This window comes from Bos grunniens, chromosome 3 (genome assembly GCF_055505025.1).
Source record: "Bos grunniens cultivar Pamir isolate PY7600 chromosome 3, Bosgru_T2T1.0, whole genome shotgun sequence".
In the NCBI taxonomy this organism is placed as follows: Eukaryota; Metazoa; Chordata; class Mammalia; order Artiodactyla; family Bovidae; genus Bos; species Bos grunniens.
This window is the reverse complement of record NC_141167.1, coordinates 44,498,632-44,511,621: the sequence shown is the minus strand read 5'-3', so window position 1 is coordinate 44,511,621 and position 12,990 is coordinate 44,498,632. Positions and strand designations below refer to the sequence as shown.

The following is a 12,990-nucleotide window of genomic DNA, read 5'->3' as shown; positions in this document are numbered from 1 at the left end:
TTTGCAGATTTAAAAAGTTGTTTCATATGGTTCAAATTTTCACTTGTTAAGGTGTAGGGTATCAGACTGGGAGCATAGGAGTCTGAGGTCTCTGGGCTTGGCCACTGTGTGACCTGTAGCAAGGCACCTAGCCATCTGCTCCTCCCTTCTCTCCTCTCCTTAAAAAAGGGCAGCACTCTCAGACCAGATGACCTATGGAGTGAATTCACCCTCAGGCCAGGAGAACAGCAGGGCCCCTTTGATACGGCATCCCTATATTTCTCCTTCACTCTGGATTCTAGGCAAGGCTGAAGGCAGCCTGTTTTCAAACTGTTTAACTCCCAAGAGAGAAGGAAAGCCTGCCTTCAAACATAGCTCACTGGCTTTCCCCAAGATAAGCACTCCCCCAGTCAAGACTCCCTGATTATTAAACATGTCAGCATATTCTAAGAACCCTGTATAAAATAAGCAAACCAGTCCTCCGGGAAGACCTGAGGGACTGCTTTGAACCATGTGAATGAGCATTAATGCATAAATGGATACATCCTCATTAAGCTGCAGATGCCCGGAATCACTAGAATTGTGACCTCCAAGATCCTACATCTCTGCAGATGAGGGTCACCAGGGAGATTAATTCTCTACCCTCTGCAGAATACTTGCCTCCAACATCTTTATAGTCTCATGATGATACCTGTAGAATCAAGATTTTTTTTTTCCTCCCTTTCCTTTAATCTCTCTTTCCAAGGTAGTCTTGAGTCCCTGCTATGCACTAGATACTCTGCTCACTGACAATTACATAAGGAGAATTAAGACATGCTTCTTGCTTTCACACAACTTATGTATCAGTAGGAAAAACTAAGATATAAAGAATTCTATACTATTAATACATTACCAGGCTAAATCTAGTTCCTTTGTTAACACATTAATAGCATTTAGTACTTTTCCTTAACTTCTCATAAGTTAGAAAACGTATTTGTGTTTTCTATTAACTAATATCTATTCTCCTTCACACCCTCCACAAGGTAGGCTATAATGCTTAGAGCTAATATATACTAGTACTTATTATATATAAGACACTGCTTTAAGTGTCTCATATATCAACTTTTAATGTCCACAACTACTTTAAGCTGAATGCACTAAATATTATTCTCATTTTACAAACGAGGAAACTAAGAGAAGAATGAAGAATTAAGTAACATGCCTAAAGTGACACAACTGAAAAGAGTCAGAGCCAGGTCTTAAACCTGAGCAGTCTGGCTCCAGACCTCTGCTTTCCATTACTAATCTCTGTATTAAAGGGGAGGCACTGCGGTTCTTTTTAAGGTAATAGATAAGTACATGATATAGTCTACATAAACTTTCCTGTAAAACTAATAAATCTTGTTAATGCAGGTAAACTTCATTCAGAAAAAAAATCCAGTGCATCGTGCATCAAACCTGGACTGGCAACACTGGGACGACCCAGAGGGATGGTACGGGGAGGGAGGAGGGAGGAGGGTTCAGGATGGGGAACACATGTATACCTGTGGCGGATTCATGTTGATATATGGCAAAACCAATACAATATTGTAAAGTTAAAAAATACAATAAAAAAAAAACGTAAAAAAAAAGAAAGAAAGAAAGAAAATCCATTCATACAGAGTCCCTAGTGTCAAATGCCAGTAAGTGAGATACTGGGTTGTATACAAAAGAGGAAGAAGACAAAAGAAACTGCAGCACCTAGATTAGACTAAGGAAAAGAACATAACACTACAAAGCAAGTCTTTCTGTAGAACTGAGAAATGTTCTTATCCTAGAAACAAAGGACTATCCATTTTCAGATTTCTGACTTGATCTAAATTTGTAATTGTGAAAACCAAGAAAAATGGCCTCCTATTTCTTACAGAAAGAGCCCCACCCTGACTGCTATAACAATTCTTTCATCTCTGGGCAGCAGGCATTTCTCTGGTAAACACTTATCATCTCATCAATTAAAACAGCAAAATCCCCATCAAAAATAAAAGTTTCCTTTGTACAACTGTGTAATTTAAAGACCCACTAGGTTTCAAAACTATTTAATTGTTCTCTGCCTTTTGAAAGTATAACATGAAGACTTTTTATCTTGATGCATTAAATTCCTGTTGGTAATTTAAAGCATGAGATCACACCAATTAGATTTTGACCCCAACTCTCTTACTAATTATCTACAGAGATTTGGACACATAATTTAGCCTCTCTTGGTCTCAGTTTACTTAGCTGCAAAATTAGGAGACCAAATTAGATGGTTTTTAAGAGTCTTTCACTCTTCTCTGACATTCTGAGATTTGGTGATATATTTTTATATCAGTCTGTTTATGTCTTTGTATAATGTTTTATTTCCATTCAGTGATGTTAGAAAATACTGATGTTTGACTCCAGTTCAAATTCTTTCCATGCGTATTTACTATTAACAAAAACATTAAATTCATTCAGAAAATAAATTGGGAGTTAGGGAGTTAGTTCAACAGAGTACAGTGGTTTTCAGAGCATCAGTAAATGGGATGGGACATCTGTTATAGAGATTGCTAGTGTTTACAAGCACCAGGGCCCTGCTTTTACTCTGGGCACATGACTAGACCACATCCTACAGTTAGTTGAGGCCATTTGTCTACATTTCTACCAAGAGACTGTGAGCCTATGTGACATGAGGTACTTCTGGGCCTAAAATATAAAAACCTCCTTCATGCATTCCTGGTTCTTCTTCCCCATCCACTAGCTAAATAGACAGAATTTGAAAAGTGGAAAGAGGAGCACAAACTCAAGACAAAAGCAGCCAGTGTTCCTGAAAGACCACATATAGCAGAACATGATTCGATTGTTTCATGAAAGAAAAATATTTATTGTGTTATACCACTAAATTCTGGGCAACAGCCTATTCAAACCAATAACTCATCCTTTTAGATTTTTATCCAGGTGAAACTGAGTTATGATGAGCATCTGGCTAAACCTTGAAGGGAGGCAGTCTCACAAAATGGTTAGTCTGGAGAGTGTTTGTGGCAAGGAGAAAAGAATATTTTTGCTGGGTATCTTGCATCTCTCTCCCTTGCTTGCCCTATGCCGCTACTGTTTAAATACCTTGTCATCTTATACAAAGGTCACCCTGGTCTTGCCAATGGTCCCTTCCAGCACGTCCCTACAAAACTCCACTTCTGCCTCTCCCTATCCAAGTCACTCCATTATCCAAATCTCCTCTCTAGTAAATGCAGCTTAGCCACTCTTCATTCATTTTTTTATTTGTTATTTTTAATAGCATTACTTCTAAAACATTTTCAGTTTTCTAATCTATCACATTATTGACAAATCTTTCATCCCAGTCAAAACTGAAAGCTGTTTAAGAAAAGAAAACTGTCTGTGAATTGATCTGTTTCTCCTTGGTGTTCGTCAAGGAGAACATGTATTTTGCTTCATGTATTTTGAAGCTTTGTCATTACGTGCTTATGTGTTTAAGATTGCTATATCTTCCTATTGGAATGACCCCATTATTCTTCTGAAATGACATTCATTATTCCTCACAATATTCTTTGCTCTGAAATTCACTTTGCCTCGACCGCCTGGAATCTCTTTAAAGGGAGTAAGCTGGGACAACCACAAAGTTTACCCCATTTGTTTCCTGTCTTTCAGAAGTTATTGTCCTTTGCTGCTTGTTGCCCAGTGTCTGAAAAACTATTGCCTCTTGTATTTGAGCCAGTTTTGGGTTGTTTCAACCAGGAGGGTAAATCTGGTCCCTGTTAACTCAATCTTGCCCTGAAGGGAAAGTCACTCATGCTTTTATACATTATCTCATTTTGATCCTCATAGAATCTTATGAAATGAATCTTATTATCCTTTTTTATAGTATTAAAAAAAAACTGAGTCTCAGTGAGGTTATATAAATAGTCTAAAGTTACACAGCAAAACTAGTTGAAATATATGGGATAGGTCAAGATTTGGGTGATAGGGGCATATATTTTTGGAAACTAAAATTAGGAACATGCCATAGATTTTCTTTTAATTATTTTTGAACTTATTTACATGATAAATCTCACAAAGATTTATAAAATCAAAATACATTTAAGTACATGTGTAATAATTTGCCTTACTTGACAATAGCTGCAGTATATGAAATGAGGTCTGTCTCGGAAAATCTGGGCTACAACTTCAAAGTATTAATATTTGATGGGAAGGGTGATGAAATATTATAGCCAGTGGGATTGGACAAAGGATAAAAGTTATTAACATTATTTCAGTAGGAATTGGACCTGCCATATTTTAAAAATATCTTTCAAACCAGGAATCCTGAAGCAGATGTCTTTAGTATTCATGGAAGAGGTTAAAAGAAACAACAGAAGTGTTTTTAATCCCCTGTTTTCTTTTGCCTTTTGGAATGAAATGGAAGTAAATAGTCAGGAATGGCTTGGGAGGGGCCACGCAAAGAGATGATCCAATTTATGTCAAAAATATAGTCTTAGGCTCACATCCCTCAGTTTAGCAAAGTTCTCCAGTAGGCTCAGTGGGAACGGCAGGAAATCCTAGTTCAAAAGTTCTTTCTTTTTTTAAAGTACCTATCATGGTGGCTGGCACATCAGATGCCCTTTAGCAAATCAAATGTGCATTCCATCCTTTCTCTCCAATCAGAATAGATCAGACCAAACACTATCTCTGTCACAAAGGAAGCAGCAACTCAAGAACACCCAGGCAAGGCTGGATAAGGAGGGTTAATTTGTTTTTATCTTGGAGATCCTTCTATTGACACTAATTAATCTCATCCCTAAACTTGGAGGGCTAGCAAACCTCTTTTAAAGTAGCAGCAACATAACACTCCCTAAATGGAATTTTAACTAATATATAATAATTACTCTTATCATAATAGCATCTCTTTACCACATTCAGAAGAGAACCCTGTCCGTCTGCCATAAGTGGTGTTATTAGAGGGAAGAGAGTGTTTTTCCTGTCCATTCATGCTCCAGCTGTCATTTAGCTGCATTCTGTAGGGACAATGATCCTCGCTTTTCATAGAGTACAGATAGAAATGCAGAACTGCAGCATACAGAGATTCCACTGTCTGCCATAGAATTCTAGTCAACCTTATTTCTTTGAAAATGCATAATATTTCTGAGCTGAATGAAAACTTTCTTTAAAAAGAAAACTGATTTCTGAGTCTACTGTAGCCCGGAAAGAGCGACCAGATACAGAGAGCTGCCACTGCAGACCTGGCCTTTAGATAAAATGCCTTTTTCGTTTATTGAATGCAAAGAGAATTTTTGCATGAACCAAAACTTAGTTGCACAAAAATCTAATTGGAGAGCCCATGTTGCCCTTGAATAGCAGGAAAACATCTGCTTAGACCCAGACTCTCTGCAGTTTGCTGAAGTAGAAAAACCATGGGCTTTAGCACCATATAGCTGCTTCGTCGCTTCAGTCATGTCTGACTCTGTGTGACCCGATAGACGGCAGCCAACCAGGCTTCCCCTCCCTGGGATTCTCCAGGCAAGAACACTGGAGTAGGTGGCCATTTCCTTCTCCAAGCACCATATAGACCTGTGTTCAAATTTTAAACTGCCATGGAGGAACACAGCCTCAAAGGCAGTGCTGTGCAATACAACTTTTGCCATCATATTAGGTTGGTGAAAAAGTAATTGAGGTTTCAGACCATGAATTTTAACTTATTATAACTAGGCTCAGACACATCTTTATTAATAAAAATAGGAACCCATTAAAATTAACACATTTTTGCTAATAAGAAATGTTTGTTTATTCCTGTATAAAAATCCACATTTTGGTATTTGATGAACTCTTGGAAAGCATTTTCTGCCTCTTGCTGATTGTGGAAGCATTTTCCCTGCAAAAAGTTGTCGGGATACTTGAAGAAGTGGTAGTCAGTTGGCGAGAGGTCAGGTGAATATGGCAGATGAGGCAAGACTTCGTGGCCCAATTTGTGCAGCTTTTAAAATGTTCATTGTGCAGCGTGCAGTTGGACGTTGTCGTGGAGAAGAACTGGGCTCTTTCTGTTGACCAATGCCAGCTGCAGGTGTTTCAGTTTTCCATGTATCTCATTGATTTACTGAGCATACTTCTAGATGTAATGGTTTCACCAGGATTCACTGTAGTGGGTCAGACGGGCAGCAGACCACCAAACAGTGGCCATGACCTCTTTTTGGTGCAAGTTTGGCCTTGGGAAGTGCTTTGGAGCTCCTTCTCAGTCCAACTACTGCACTGGTTGTCGTCAATTGTCATAAAAATCCACTTTTTGTCACACATCACAATCTTGTCAAGAAATGGTTCATTGCTGTCGCATAGAATAAGAGGAGACAACACTTGAAAATGACAATTTTTTTGATTTGCTGTCAGCTCATGTGGCACCCACTTATCGAGCTTTTTCACCTTTCCAATTGCTTCAAATGCTGAATGCCCATTGAATGGTTGGCAATGAGCTCTTGGGCAACTTCTTTTTTTTCAGGGATATTTATTTTATTTTTAATTAATTTATTTATTTTAATTGGAGGGTAATTACTTTACAATATTGTAGTGGTTTTTGCCATACATTGACATGAATCAGCCATGGGTGTACATATTTTCCCCATCCTGAACCCCCCTCCCACCTCCTTCTCACCCCATCCCTCAGGGTCATCCCAGTATACTGACCCTGAGCACCCCTGTCTCATGCATTGAACCTGGACTGGTGATCTATTTCACATATGGTAATATACATGTTTCAATACTATTCTCTCAAATCATCCCACCCTCGCCTTCTCCCATAGAGTCCAAAAGTCTGTTCTTTACATCTGTCTCTTTTTCTATCTCGCATATAGGGTCATTGTTACCATCTTTCTAAATTCCATATATATGCGTTAGTATACTGTATTGATGTTTTTCTTTCTGACTTACTTCACTCTGTATAATAGGCTCCAGTTTCATCCACCTCATTAGAACTGATTCAAATGCATTCTTCTTAATAGCTGAGTAATATTCCATTGTGTATATGTACCACAGCTTTCTTATCCATTCATCTGGTAATGGACATCTAGATTGCTTCCATGTCCTAGCGATGAACATTGGGGTACAAGTGTCTCTTTCAATTCTGGTTTTCTCAGTGTGCATGCCCAGCAGTGGCATTGCTGGGTCATATGGCAGTTCTATTTCCAGTTTTTTAAAGAATCTCCACACTGTTCTCCATAGTGGCTGTACTAGTTTGCATTCCCACCAACAGTGTAAGAGGGTTCCCTTTTCTCCACACCCTCTTCAGCATTTATTGTTTGTAGACTTTTTGATAGCAGCCATTCTGACCAGCGTGAAATGGTACCTTGTTGTGGTTTTGATTTGCATTTCTCTGATAATGAGTGATGTTGAGCATCTTTTCATGTGTTTGTTAGCCATCTGTATGTCTCCTTTGGAGAAATGTCTGTTTAGTTCTTTGTCTCTCGAGCAACGTCTTGTGTGGTTGTAAGAAGATTAGCCTCAATGACTATTCTCAAATGGTTGGACTTTTTGAACCACCACTGCACTGTACGTGCATTAGTGGTTCCTAGGCCAAATGCATTGATGATGTTGTGAGTTGTCTCTACTGCTTTATGACCCATTTTGAACTTGAATAAGAAAATCACTTGAATTTGCTTTTTGTCTAACATCATTTCCCTAGTCTAAAATAAATACAAAATAAGCAGCAAGTAATAAGGCAATGGCAAAAAAAAAAAAACATAAAGTGAGAAATGCATATTAAAATAATGTATGACATAACCACATTTACTTAAGAATGTATTCTAATATCAAACAGCAAAGTTCAACAATGCAAAACTGTAATTACTTTTGCACCAAGATAATAGAAATCTTCTGTGTCTGTGCTGTCCAACAGAATAGCCATTAGCTACATGTAACTTTTGACCACTTGAAATCTGGCCAGTGAGACTGAATTTTAAAATATTCTTAAATTTTTAATTCATTTAAATTAAAATAGTCACATGGGGTTAGTGGCTACTCTACCGGAAAGCACATCTCTAAGATAAGAACAAATTGTTGCATCATCTTGCACCTCCTACCATTAACAAAGACTTATACCCACCAGCACTAAGTTGGCCTCTTTGGGTGTTGGAGGCAACATACACTGCACTCAGGAACATTGCTCCATCCCGTTTATCAGGTTACTTATAAGACGATTTCACATGGAACTCAGAGCAAGAGAGCGGTTCATAGCAAGTTGAGGCTGTGAACCCAAGTCCATTTAGCCATAAACTAAAGGCAATATTGGTAAAAGAGTGCTCAGTGGAGAACCTAGCATGTGTCAATAGGAAAGTTGCTACATTGTCTCCAATTAGAACTTGAGAATAAGGTCATGGCTTTTGCAACAGAGAACAACTTTCTATTTGAAAATCAACAGCTGGAATCCTACTGGACCCAGGAGGGACTGAGTACTGATATCAAAGACTGTGTGACCAGAACTGCCCATTACATGCTAGATATTGTTTAATTCACCATGGCATAAATTCAAGCAGGTGCAACACAATTCATTATTCCATGTAAATGGTACAATAGAGCTTGGGCTTAAGTGACTTGAAAAGGCACAAGTACATTGCATAAACAGCTCAGACTTCCCCATTATCTATCCCCATTGAATCAATGCCTCTTCTAAAACTCAAATCTGTAGTTCATAGGGGGATATCCTACAAGCAATTGTCACAAGAGAGAACTGGGGCTTAGTTCACAGATGGATTGGCATAATATGTTAACACTGACTGAAAATGGACAACTGCCATTACAATTCCACTCAGGTATTTCTAGAGGACAGTGGTAAAGAGAAATTCTCCCAGTGGGCAGATCTGTTATCAGTACACTTGGTCATCCAGGGCTAATGGAGGCAGATGTAGCTTGAGGTATTTAGACTCCTGGTAAATGGTTGCATGACTTGGCTAGTTGTTGAGGGGCCTAGAACAAATAACACTGGAAGTTTTAGGACTAGTAGTTCTGGGGATGAGATATGTAAACAAATCTATAAAAGTAGTCACAAAGTGTGCAGATCTTTGTGTCTTACAAAAATGCTCATTAGAAAGTATTCGCTGCAGAGGAAGCTTTCAACAGTTAAGCGAACAGAATGACTTTCTAAAGATGTCGTTTTTTTCCTTTCCTTAGCAACCTAAAGCCTCATGTATGGGCCAATTGACAGAATGGCCATATGGAGGGATGAAGACATCGAATGGGTCTAACAGCATGTACTTCTAATCAAGACCGACATAGCTGCTGCCATGGCGAACATCCACCCAGTTTCTTAGAAGAAGAGACCAAATCTCAACCATCAATATGGCACCATCCCTTGAGGCAACCTCAATTTAAGCAGTAGGTCAATTATAATGTGCCAGTTCAACCATGAAAAGGGCAATGATTTTATCTCTCTGGAATAGAAATCTACTAAAGATGTTAGCTTTTCTTCCCTTGCACTTTCCTCAGCACCACTATCTAGCTAGCTCACAGGATGCCTGATCTATTAGCATCACATTCCATACAACATTTCCTTTCAGCAAGATCCCTTTTGATGCCAAAGGAAGTGCTACTATAGATGCAAAACTGCAAGAATCACTGGTCTTCAATGTACATCCTTCATCAAGAGCAGCTATCTAAAAGAACATTTGAAAGCCTTGTTGGAGTTTCAACTAAGGCACCAACTCAGGATTGACTGCTCTCCTGTAGGATGAAGGGTTCAGTTCAGTTCAGTTCAGTTCAGTTGCTCAGTCGTGTCCGACTCTCTGTTACCCCATGAATCGCAGCACGCCAGGCCTCCCTGTCCATCACCAACTCCTGGAGTTCACCCAGACTCATGTCCATCGAGTCAGTGATGCCATCCAGCCATCTCATCCTCTGTTGTCCCCTTCTCCTCCTGCCCCCAATCCCTCCCAGCATCAGAGTCTTTTCCAATGAGTCAACTCTTCGCATCAGGTGGCCAAAGTACTGGAGTTTCAGTTTTAGCATCATTCCTTCCAAAGAAGTCCCAGGGCTGATCTCCTTCAGAATGGACTGGTTGGATCTCCTTGCAGTCCAAGGCACTCTCAAGAGTCTTCTCCAACACCACAGTTCAAAAGCATCAATTCTTCGGCACTCAGCCTTCTTCACAGTCCAACTCTCACATCCATACATGACCACAGGAAAAACCATAGCCTTGACTAGACGGACTTTTGTTGGCAAAGTAATGTCTCTGCTTTTCAATATGCTGTCTAGGTTGGTCATAACTTTCCTTCCAAGGAGTAAGCATCTTTTAATTTCATGGCTGCAATCACCATCTGCAGTGATTTTGGAGCCCCAAAAAATAAAGTCTGACACTGTTTCCACTGTTTCCCCATCTATTCCCCATGAAGTGATGGGACCAGATGCCATGATCTTCGTTTTCTGAATGTTGAGCTTTAAGCCAACTTTTTCACTCTCCATTTTCACTTTCATCAAGAGGCTTTTTAGTTCCTCTTCAGTTTCTGCCATAAGGGTGGTGTCATCTGCATATCTGAGGTGATTGATATTTCTCCCGGCCATCTTGATTCCAGCTTCTGTTTCTTCCAGTCCAAGATGAAGGGTATGTGATGCTAAATGGTAGATACATGGTAATGCTTTATCCTAAATAGTAAGAATAAATGGCTCTGGGAAGCACAGGATCAAAATACAAATGGGTTCTTTCACAATAATTCCTAAAACTCTCAGAATTTGTACTTTCTGATCTTAGGTTCTACAGGATTAGAGAGAGTGGTTCCTGGGGATCAGATAGCTAGAGTGGAATGGAAGGGTACTTCTATCAAATGACACAGAAAATTTCCTATTGAACTCGAAGGTAGGACCTACCTGTTCACTTTGAATTCTTTATACCAAGAAACATCAGGCAAAGAAAGATATTAATATCTTGTCAAGGGTTACTGATCCTCATTATCATGTGAAGAAATCCAGAATTGCTGCTATATGATAGGAATAAAAAAGGATATTTCAGCAACCCAGGAATTCACTGAGGTATCTTTTGGTTGTTTCATACCTGGCAAATGATCAGCTGTAGCACCATAGCCTGATAAAGGCAAGGCCATCATGAATACATCATGAATACCTTCAGAATGAGGTCACTCCAGCAGGCAAGCAACTGAAAGGGAGAGAATTCTGGAATAGATGGTGAAGAAAGGAGATTATATTTATTATACCCTTGGAATCAGTTGAAGCTGACAGCATGTTGTCCCTACCAAAACAAGAAAGAAAAATGAAAGAGAGAGAGGTCTCTTAATTCAGAATGGTAGCTAGATATAATGAGAGCACATGACTTGAACTGAATAGAGCATGAGGGTGGATTGTATCATATTATACTTCTGGTTGCTTCAGATTCTCTTGATCTGTTTCTATCATTGCCACACTTGTTTCTGTCTTGTTCCAACACCAATAGCCACAGTACTGACAAACTCTGGTTGGAGACTGACTCATTTCATGTGGGCACAACCTAACTGCCTTGCTAAGTAACACATATGATTAACTCAGAAGTATTAAAGAACAAATGTCCTAGGGAGTAAGCATTTGATCAATAAGAAATGGGAGCTAATGAATAAATTCTCCTTCCTTCCCTTCCTGGAAGGACTGACTTGAGAAGCAATTGTTTTTCTGATCTCTTAGAAGAAAGTCCCATGGATCAGGTAACATTGTCACTTGATACCACGCATGGCCAGCTTGATAATGCACCTTTTTATTGGCTCTTACCCCACTTTCCCTCTTGTGCTCTCCTTCTTCCTCAGATCTAATGCCCAGAATTAGAAGAACCCATGCCAAGGGAGAATGGAATTACTGAGATTTTCTTGAAAAAAAAAAAAAAAAACAGGTTTATAAAAAGAGGGGGCTATGTTTAACATCTTAAGAAAAGAGTTAATAGGCATCTTTTTGCCACTTCAGGAGGACAGCATAACAAACTTACTGTTTGGCTGTCAATTACAGCACATCCATCCTTTAAACCTAACCTAAGTCCAGCAGCAGCACCAGCAGGCACATAGAGATACCCAGAAGAGACGAAGGCCATAAAGAAAAGGAAATTAATATTAATTAAGCACTTTGACACATATCTGGTCTCATCACTTCACGCCAAATAGATGGAGAAACAGTGGAAACAGTGACTGACTTTATTTCTGGGAGTTCCAAAATCACTGCAGATGGTGACTTCAGCCATGAAATTAAAAGACGCTTACTCCTTGGAAGGAAAGTTATGACCAACCTAGACAGCATATTAAAAAGCAGAGACATTACTTTGCCAACAAAGGTCCATCTAGTCAAACCTACAGTTTTTCCAGTGGTCATGTATGGATGTGAGAGTTGGACTATAAAGAAAGCTGAGTGACAAAGAATTGATGCTTTTGAACTGTGGTGTTGGAGAAGACTCTTGAGAGTCCCTTGGACTGCAAGGGGATCCAACCAGTCTATCCTAAAGGAGATAAGTCCTGAATGTTCACTGGAAGGACTGATGTTGAAGTTGAAACTCCAATACTTTGGCCACCTGATGTGAAGAACTGACTCATTGGAAAAGACCCTGATGCTGGGAAAGATTGAAGGCAGGAGAAGGGGACGACAGAGGATGAGATGGTTGAATGGCATCACCAACTCGATGGACACGAGTTTGGGTAAACTCCGGGAGTTGGTGATGGACAAGGAGTACTGGCATGCTGTGGTCCATGGTGTCACAAAGAGTTGGACATGACTGAGTGACTGAACTGAACTGATGACACATATACTCCATATATTATCTCATCCAATCTTCATAGGATGGTAGCATTTTATCTTTATTTTACAGATGAAGGAATATAAGTTCAGATAAAATTCGGTTCAGTCGCTCAGCTGTGTCCAACTTGTTGCGACCCCATGGACTGCAGCACACCAGGCCTCCCTGTCCATCACCAACTCCCGGAGTTTACCCAAACTCATGTCCATTGAGTCGGTGATGCCAGTATGAAAATTTCAGATTAATACTACCCAATTACCAAATGACTGGGAATCAAACTCAATTTTTTTTCACTAATGCACTTTCTTCAT

The 12,990-nt window shown here is 39.5% G+C and overlaps 1 long non-coding RNA gene across 1 annotated transcript in view; it reads right to left on the bottom strand.

The window, feature by feature from the left end:
• The window catches only part of LOC147375580 (uncharacterized), a 114,024-nt gene that overhangs the window by 82,195 nt on the left and 18,839 nt on the right, over positions 1-12,990 (bottom strand). The window lies entirely within an intron of this gene.